The sequence below is a fragment of the Bubalus bubalis genome, chromosome 22, assembly GCF_019923935.1.
Source record: "Bubalus bubalis isolate 160015118507 breed Murrah chromosome 22, NDDB_SH_1, whole genome shotgun sequence".
NCBI classification, from domain to species: domain Eukaryota; kingdom Metazoa; phylum Chordata; class Mammalia; order Artiodactyla; family Bovidae; genus Bubalus; species Bubalus bubalis.
Genome location: NC_059178.1, coordinates 42,631,447 through 42,641,834, shown reverse-complemented (window position 1 = coordinate 42,641,834; position 10,388 = coordinate 42,631,447).

The following is a 10,388-nucleotide window of genomic DNA, read 5'->3' as shown; positions in this document are numbered from 1 at the left end:
TTGTTGAATAAAGGACTGAGTGGGAGAATAAACATCATACATGAAGCCAAAGAGAATCTGGTGCTGCATTATTAGTTAGGGTTCCAGGGGCTCTTGGAGGTCTTGAAGGAGAAATCAGAGAAAACTTCGGAGGGATTGGTAATAGTATGAAAAGCAGGGGTTGCCATGGATGGAGATCATGGGGCCAGAGCCGAATGTCCAGAATGCTGCGGGAACCCTATTGAAAATGTGTCCTAGGACCTGAGTTCAAAATCCCAGAGTGCATCCATACACACTTCAGGACTATACCCAAGCATTACATCCAATTCTAAGCTTTCTGTTCTTATTGGACACATTCTTTCTTGTTAGCACTCCCACTGAGAAAGGAGGAATAGGATCACCAAGAATTCTTGCTACTTGGGTAAGCAATTTGTCATGCAAGGTTGTTTATGGCATCCAGACTTCCAAACCACTTTGAGGGTATTTCAGACCTTTAATATATTCTGTTTGCAAAGTATTCATCACTCCCCTCACAAAGGCTGTGAGCTCATCGAAGGAAAGAATGCTGTATGCATTGCTGTAGCCAATGTTCACAGCATGGCATCTAACTATAATTGGCACTCAGCAAGTATTCGGGGAATAAATCAATGACTATTACTGATGCAAATACAAATTACAGAATAAAAAACACTGAACCACATTTAGTGTTAGAATGTGTCTTAATACGCATTTGTCCTGCTGTACTTAGAAGCACTGGTGGAGATGGTTCCATTTCACAGATTAGTGACAGAAGGAGGGTATTAGTCACCTACTGCTGCATAAAAAATTGCCCCAAAACTTAGCCCCTTAGAACTGTTCGTGTTTATTATGTATCTTCACTATTTTCCTTTTTCTGTGACCCAGGAATCTAGGCATAGCTTCTGCTTCAGAGTCACACTGACTACAACCCAGGTGTCAGCTACAGCCACAGTCAACTCAAAGTTCAGAGGGGCAGGATCTGCCTCAAGCTCACACAGCAGTTGTAAGCAGGGTTAGGTTCTCCAAGGGCCACTGGACTGAGGATCTATCTCAGTTTCCCACTGGCTGTTATCCAGAGACTACTCCTGGGTCATTGCCTTGTGGGTCTCTCCACCACGACAGCTTGCTTCATCAGAACCAGCAAGCTGAGAAGACAAGAGAGGGCTAGCAAGGTGAAAGTCAACCTGTTGCAACTTCATCTCAAAATGGCCTTCCATCACTTTCACAATATTCTATTCATTAGAAGCTAGTCACAAGGTGTAGCCCACACCAAGGGTCTGAATCCCCAGGCAGAGATCATTGAGGCCCATTTAGAAGGAGCCGACCACGTGGGGCACTGAAGGTGACTCGGTCCTTCACAGCCACGTGGTGGATTGGAGGTCAGGGTCAGCGACTGCCGCTCTAAGCTCTCCACTCTCCCCCCGCCCCCATGCCCCATCCTGGATGGTGCCACGTGGCAGGCCTGGGGAGTGGGGCAAGTGGATCCAGAGGCACCAGACCAGAAGAGTGAGGGAAGGAGGGCACCAATCCATTTGCTTAAATCTACACTGGAGCAGAATTTATATTTTCTAAGTTATCAAAGAGTTGGGAAGAAGTGAAGGGTGACTGCAGGTATGGATTTATTACCACTAATGCAAAAGCTGTTCCTAATAATATTTTAATGCATTTCCATAGAAATGCATCTGTTCAGTTCAGATTTATAATTGGGGTCTGGGAAAAAGCGCAGAGGTGATCCAGGAGTCTGAAGAGCTGGCTTTTTTCCCCAGTCCTTTATGTGCAGATTTTCTGGTAGGGACAGGAGTTGTCTGGGTTGCTTTTTGGTTCAGAAATCACTCCTGGTGAATTCAGCCTCTAAAAAATACCCCTCTCCCCCTCCCACTCTGCGATGCTGCTCAGCTATCACTTTCCCAAATGGAAGAAAAAAAAAGAGCTTGGAAAGCAGCATTGGGCCTGGGGAATGGGCTCTCAAATCCAAAAACTGTTTGAGTTATCAATTTAGATGATTCTGGGCCCAAGGCCTTCCCCTCCTCCATCCATAACTCCACTGCCTAAACCTCCCCTCCGTGTCCTCAGCTTCTCCCTCCTGTGAGTTTAACTCTCATTCACAAACCAGGTGTATGTGTGTGTCTGTACATGCATGTCTGTGTGTGACAGAGAGAAAGAAAGAGAGGGGGAGGGAGAGAGATGGAAGGAGGGGTCCTGAAAATAGCAGCACCCTATTCCTGGACGCTTTAGAAATGCATGAAGCACAATGAGGACGAGGAGAAGGAAGAGTGGACGAGTGTGAAAGGTGGGGAGAGGCAAGTAGTGAAAGGAAGAAGAATTCCACATCTGCTACTTTTCTTCCCACACTCTTTAAATGAGATCTTCCCATCAGGGGAACAAGAAAACTGAGGCTCAAAGAGGTGAAGTGGCTTATCCAAAATGACATAGTGGTGGATCCAAAACATGGTCCCAGAGCTGTGCGATGTGCCCTGGATGAGCAGCCTGACCACATCTGGAGGAGTGGCTGGCCTTCCACTGAGAGGGGGTTGCCAGAATGATCCTTCCCCCTCTATCTTAGAAATTATATATATATATATATATATATATATATATATATCAGTTCAGTTCAGTTCAGTCACTCAGTCATGTCCGACTCTTTGTGATCCCATGAATCGCAGCACGCCAGGCCTCCCTGTCCATCACCAACTCCCGGAGTTCACTCAGACTCACGTCCATGGAGTCAGTGATGCCATCCAGCCATCTTATCCTCTGTCATCCCCTTCTCCGACTGCCTTCAATCTTTCCTAGCATCAGGGTCTTTTCAAATGAGTCAGCTCTTCACAACAGGTGACCAAAGTATTGGAGTTTCAGCTTCAACATCAGTCCTTCCAATGAACACCCAGGACTGATATCCTTTAGGATAGACTGGTTGGATCTCCTTGCAGTCCAAGGGACTCAAGAGTCTTCTCCAACACCACAGTTCAAAAGCATCAATTCTTTGGCATTCAGCTTTCTTTACAGTCCAACTCTCACATCCTTACATGACTACTGGGAAAACCATGGCCTTGATTAGATGGACCTTTGAGTAATGTCTCTACTTTTCAATATGCTGTCTAGGTTGGTTATAATTTTCCTTCCAAGGAGTCTTTTAATTTCCAAGGAGTCTTTTAATTTCATGGCTGTAATCACCATCTGCAGTGATTTTGGAGTCCAGAAAAATAAAGTCAGCCTCTGTTTCCACTGTTTCCCCATCTATTTCCCAAGAACTGATGGGACCAGATGCCATGATCTTAGTTTTCTGAATGTTGAGCTTTAAGCCAACTTTTTCACTCTCTTCTTTCACTTTCATCAAGAGGCTGTTTAGTTCTTCACTTTGCCATAAGGGTGGTGTCATCTGCATATCTGAGGGTATTGATATTTCTCCCAACAATTTTGATTCCAGCTTGTGTTTCATCCAGCCCACCATTTCTTATGATGTACTCTGCATATAAGTTAAATAAGCAGGGTGACAATATACAGCCTTAATGTACTCCCTTTCCTATTTGGAACCAATCTGCTGTTCCATGTACAGTTCTAACTGTTGCTTCCTGACCTGCATACAGATTTCTCAAGAGGCAGGTCAGGTGGTCTGGTATTCCCATCTCTTTCAGAATTTTCCACAGTTTATTATGATCCACACAGTCAAAGGCTTTGGCATAGTCAATAAAGCAGAAATAGATGTTTTTCTGGAACTTTCTTGCCTTTTCAGTGATCCAGCAGATGTCGGCAATTTGATCTCTGGTTCCTCTGCCTTTTCTAAAATCAGCTTGAACATCTGGAAGTTCACAGTTCACGTATTGCTAAAGCCTGGCTTTAGAATTTTGAGCATTACTTTACTAGCGTGTGAGATGAGTGCAATTGTGTGGTAGTTTGAATGTTCTTTGGCATTGCCTTTCTTTGGGATTGGAATGAAAACTATATATATATATATATATATATATACACACATACACACTGGACCAACATACACACATTATGACCAACATAGACTATCCTAAACACACACACACACACACACACACAGTTGTTGTTTATCACTAAGTTGTGTCTAACTCTGACCCCATGGACTGTAGCCTGCCAGGCTCCTCTGTCCATGGGACTCACCAGGTAAGAATATTGGAGTGAGTAGCCATTCCCTTCTCCAGGGGATCTTTCTGAAGGAGGGGATTAAGCAATTAATTAAATGCTGATGAAATAATGTTGCTAATTAACTGACTTTTAATAGGGAGATGAGCCTGAATTATTCAGGTGGGAACAATGGCATCACAAGGGTCCTTAAAAGATGCAAGAGGAAGACAGAGTGTCAGCATCAGAGTGACAGGCGGTGGGGACTCAGCCGCCACGGTGGACTTTGAGGATGAAAGGGGGCCAGGAGCCAAGGAATGTGAGCAGCCTCTGAAAGCTGGAAAAGGCCAAAAAGAATGATTCACCTCAAGATACTCCAGAAGGAATGCAGCCCTGCCAACACCCTGATTTTAGCCCAGTGAGGCCTGGCTCAGACATCTGACCTCCAGAATTGTAAGAGAACACAGTCGTTCTGTCTTAAACCACTCCATTTGCGGTTACCTGTGGCAGAAGCCACAGGAATCTGGCAGGAAACAGTGTAGGTTTATCTGAGTTCAGAGAGAAAAGAAATGCTGGGGTCCAGAGAAGCAGCCCGATTCCTCCCCTGATGTGGGACTCAGCGGGTGGGATGGCACCCAGCCCCGGTAGCATGGGGTCACTGAGTGGGGTCACCCCACTTAGCCAGTGGGGTCAGCGGTGGGTCTGAGTGGTCTGGCCTCACTCCTAAGCCATCACGGGCTGTTGGTGAGAACCCAGACACAGCTGGAGAGGCTTCCAGCCCCCTCCTTGGGAGGCTTTGGCATCATTGGTTAAGAAACAGTTCAGGAACCACTATCCAGTAACAACCACCAAGAGAACCCAGCATCTTTGACCTCTCCATCATCTCCTCTGTTTTGTTTATTTTTCCCTGTAATGATTGATAGTTGAACACTTTAAGGAAAGGGCCTGTAATTTATGTCTTGAAAACAATGACAAAGAACCAACAAAACAGCTGCAGTTCCCCAACCAACCACCAGGGTTGCTGGAAACCTGGGACAGAAAAACAGGTGTTGGCAACAAAGGAGAAGCAGAATCTTAGTGGAGCCTGAGACATGTGTACGTGCGTTTCAGTCATGTCCAACTCTTTGCAACCCTATGACTATAGCCCACCAGTCCATAGGACAGGCTCCTCTATCCATGGAATTTTCCAGGCAAGAATACTAGATGGGTTGCCATTTCCTCCTCCTGGGAACCCGCATCTCCTGTGTCTCCTGCATTACAGGCAGATTCTTAACCCACTGAGCCATGGTGGAAGCCCAAAGCCTATGACAGGGAAAAATAAAGGGCTTTCAGAGGCTGTGAAAAGATTGTCCACACAGGCACAGAGCCAGGACCACAGGAAGCATGTGGCTACATCCCCAGGATGGATCACTGGGTGCTCACCTGGGGCCTGGCACGAAATTAGCATTCAGCAAACATGAGCTGCTCTTATTATTATTATTACCTAATAGAGGATGATTATCAGATTACTCACACAGTTTTTAAAAGGTGTTTACATTCTGTCATATGACATTTTATCTAATTCTTCCATAACCACATTGACATGGTAAACAATTGGCATTTTCCCCTCCAGTTTGTAAATTTTAAAATGTCAAAATGAAACACGGGCTTATTTTGCATGGACTTTGGGGATATCAAGGGACATCACTGCCAAGAGGCTGCAGGACAGAGAAGCAGGGAGTCAGCAGGGGCAGGCATTGGTCTCGAAACACCCAAGGAACACCCTTTGTGACCTCCAGGACTAGCTGAAGAGACAGAGAGCCCAGAAACCTGGCCCCCCTGTTTGCAGATCTCACAGCTGGCCACTGATGAGACCCAGGCTCCTGTTCTCCACACAGGCCTGGCACCGCCCTGCTGTGAGCTTCCTGCCTGCCCTGTCTTGAGCTGCTTAGGAACATAGTGGGGGACCAGCCACCCAGCAGGCTCCCACCCTTCCAAGGCTCCAAGCCACACCCTGGCAAGGCTTCCAGCCATTTCTGCCTCTAGTTACCAAAGGAAAAGAGACCAATTGTAAACATCGCTTTAAAAGCATGCCATCCAACAGCCAGCTCAGCTGCAATACATCAGCCTGAATTGTACTCATTTATGGTGAAGCATTTTATATTAATGTTTTCATTGCTTATCACAGACACTGGCTTTAAAGTGCTTAAGCCAGCTGTACTGAGTTATTTATTAGGCTTTTTTTTTCCAAGTTGCCTTTTCCTTAAATAAAGTGTTTGTTTTACTTTCATACATTTAAGAATCCCTGGTGTCTCCTGTCAATCACTTCTGATGGCTGATGTGTATGCATTCCCTATTTCTCCAGAATATACTCAGATCATTTGGGAGGAATGTGAACTCTAGCCAGCAATGCCAATGGAAGGACAAGTTTCTAGTGAGATGGAGAGTTTAATTTCTACAGAGCCATTTAGCTTTCTTTCCTCCATTTCCTTCTTTTTTCCCACAAGCTGGGCTTTCCAGGTGGCTCAGCAGTAAAGAATCCGCCTACAATACAGGAGCCATAGGAGATGTGGGTTGAAACCCTGGGTCAGATAGATCCCCTGGAGGAGGGCATAGCAACCCGCTGTAGTATTCTTGCCTGGAGAATCCCATGGACAGAGGAGCCTGTTGGGCTACAGTCCATAGGGTTGCAAAGAGTCAGACATCACTGAAGCGACTAAGCACACAGGCACACAAGGTTTCATAACTTTGAATCCCAAAGCTCCCTCCCACAAGCTAGATTCTACCTCCACTGTAACATGCTCAATGGTTGCCTAAAGAAAACAGAGTGAACATCTTGGTTGTTGATCATTTCCCCCTCCCTGGATCTCTTGGCCACTCCTCTGTCCCCTTCATTAACTTCACCATCCTCCTCTTTCCTAAATACAGGTGGTCTAAGGGTCAGGCCTCAAGCCTGTCTCCTTTAGAACTAGCAGCCACATAAAGTCAAGTCTAAAGATGCACTAATGAGATATTCCATTTCCTTCACCTTCTGGGGTCCCAGAATACTGACAATAAGACCAAAAGCTAGAGGGTTTATTGCTAGAGGGTCTGACATTTGTGAGTTGACTAACAAAATGTCCAGGACCCAATCATGCCACACTGAAGCCCATCAATCAAAAAGGTCCACCCATAATCACAGAATTACAGTCAGTCCCATGGAGTATTTCCACACTCTGAAATGTGAATAGTCAAGGATCAGCAGGCATTTAAGAAGAACTCCAACAAAAAAACAGCAGAAATTGAAAATAAGAGACTCAGGAAACAAAGGTGAAGCAGGAGGCAAAAGAATTCTTTAAAAAAAAAAACTATAGCTAATATCTTCAGAAAAATAAGTAGATATGCAACAAGAACAGAAAGCTATTATAAGAGAACAGTCAGAAAAGAAAAGTGTATGGATGTCAAATATGGAATAAATATAATGAAAAATAAAAAAGACTTCTAGAAGATAAATCTAAGAAATCTGTTGGGAAGTAGACAAAGGACAATGAAATGGAGTGAAGAAAAGAAATAATAAGGAAACTAAAACATCCTTCAGGGAAATCCAATAGCCTCTTAATAGACATCTCAATAAGAGAGCCCAGAGAGAACAAGAAAGGTGATTACAAAGAATAAATCCCACGGAGATTTCCAGAACTAAAGGGTATGAAATTTCAGGTATAAAGATTCTATCAAAAGGTCAAATATGTGAATGACAAAAAGATGTGAATCTACACATCTCATTGTGAAATTTCAAAACGCCAAGGATAAAGAGTAGGAATAAAAACTCCCAAGGAAGAATGGAAAAGAGATCTCACGTTATAAGGCTAGAAATCAGGAAAACACCAGACTTCTCAATAGTAACACTAGAATCTGAAATATTGCAAAACGAGGCATTTCCATCCTAGAATTCTATATCCAGCCAACTGGTAAGTCAAATGTGAAGAGATAATAGACATATTCAGACACATAAGAGCTCTATGTGGATGAACCTAGAGAGTGCCATACAGAATAAAGTCAGAAAGAGAAAAACAAATGCCCTATATTAATGCATATGTATGGAATTTAGAAAATGGTACTGATGATCCTATTTGCGGGGGGAGGGGGATAGACATGCAGATGTAGAGAATGTACATATGGACACAGAGGGGGTGGAAAGGGTGGGACAAACTGAGAGAGAAGCTTTGACGTGTACCCACTACCATATGTAAAATAAATAGCGAATGGGAAGCTGCTATACAGCACAGGGAGCTCGGCTCTGGGCTCTGTGATGACCTAGAGGGGTGAGATGGGTGGGAGTGGGAGGGAAGCTCAAGAGGGAGGGGATATATGTAGACATATAGCTGATTCACTTTGTTGTACTGCAGAAACTAACACGACATTCCAATGCAATTATGCTCCAATTTTAAAAAAGAGCTTTAAAATCTTACCCCATGTGTGTTTTCATGAAAAGCTTCTGGAAGAGGATCTTCACCAAAGTAAGACAGTGATACAAAGAAGACATGAGATCCTGGAAGAAGGAGGTCTTTTCCTTTTCCAGAGGAAAGTGGTGCAGGGGAAACTGAGGCAGGAGGGGTGCCGTGGGCCCAGAAGGGGCCGGTCCAGATCAAATGGAGCTAGGGGTTGGGGCCCCCGAGGGATGGTCTCTAGAAAAAACAGCACCATCCAGTCATGCAGTGGGTTTGTCTAAGGGATTTTGGTACCTAAGGATTTTGGTATCAATGGTAGGTATAGTCAAAGCTATGGTTTTTCCAGGAATCATATACAGATGTGAGAGTTGGACCATAAAAAAGGCTGAGTGCTAAAAAATCGATGTTTTCGAACTGTGGTGCTTTGAAAGTCCCTTGGACAGTAGGGAGATCAAACAAGTCAATCCTAAAAGAAATCAACCCTGAATATTCACTGGAAGGACAGATGCTGAAGCTGAAGCTCCAATACTTTGGCCACCTGATGCGAAGAGCTGACTCATTGGAAAAGACCCCGATGCTGGGAAAGATTGAGGGCAGGAGAAGGGAGCAGCCGAGGATGAGATGGTTGGATGCCATCACTGACTGAATTGACATGAGTCTGAGCAAACTCAGGGAGATAGTGAAGGACAGGGAAGCCTGGCATGCTGCAATTCATGGGGTCGCAAAGAGTTGAACTTAGTGACTGAACAACAAAAACAATATAGAAAACTGGGAAAATTATTAAACCATTTTTAGCTCTTACAAAAACAAAAGGTTGCTTAAGAAAGGAAATAATCATATTTGTATCCCTTTAAGAATATTTTCATAAATATACATATGAAAATATTAAAATCCACTCAAAAGATTGCAATATAACTAAGCTGGGAGGATGGAAGAAAGAGAAGGGGTGGTGTATCAGCTGAGAGAAAGTCTTCACTTCTGTAGATAGAAATTTGTTTAAAAATCATGTCCTGAAGATAAAACAGTGTAAAAACATATTTAAAAACATGAAGGTAAATAGCAGTACCAAGAGCTCCAAAAGTTGAAAATGGAGTTTCTAGGGATTAAGACTCAGGAGTGAGGAACAGGAGGTAGAGGAACAGCCAGGTTTTTTGGTAAGTCTTGACATAAATTTGAATTTTGTAATTCATGTACATGTATTAGTTTGCTAGAAAGTAAAATATTCATTCATGTGTATAAATTTAATGATACATGCAAAGCTGTGCACTCTAGAAAGGACAAGCATCCACTATGAGCAGATGTACAACAGGGAGCACAAGCTGAAGTCTGCCCCCTTAGAACCTCTCTTTAAATAGCATGCCGCCCCTTACCTCTGCACACTGCACAGAGCGCTCTCTGTCCACTTGTCTGTCTGGAAAATGCTGACTCATTTATCAAGGCTCCTTTCACACCTTCCCTGAGTTCCACAGGCAGCCATGCCTTCCCTGGGTCTTCCTGCCCTTTGCACAAACCTCTGTTGCAGTCACTGTCTCATTGTACTGAACTTGTATATTTGGAGGCTTGTTTCTCAGCTACTCATGCAAGCACCTCATTTTACCTTGAGTGCCTAACACATTTTACCCATCATGCCTAACACAGCGTCTGACTCTATATGAAAGCCCTGCAAGTGCTTGTCAAATGCAGGTGTGCATGGATGGATGGACGCATGGATGAGTTGGATGCATGGATGAGTGGATGCATGGATGGATGAATACATGCATAGAGAACCAGGCTATGTTTCCTAGCTATCGCCAGAAAGAAGGAGTAATGCTGGCCAGTTAAAAAAACAAGGAAGATGGGGAAAGCAAGAAATGCCTGAGAAATTGATTGTGCCACCTTCCAGGGGCATGCAGACTG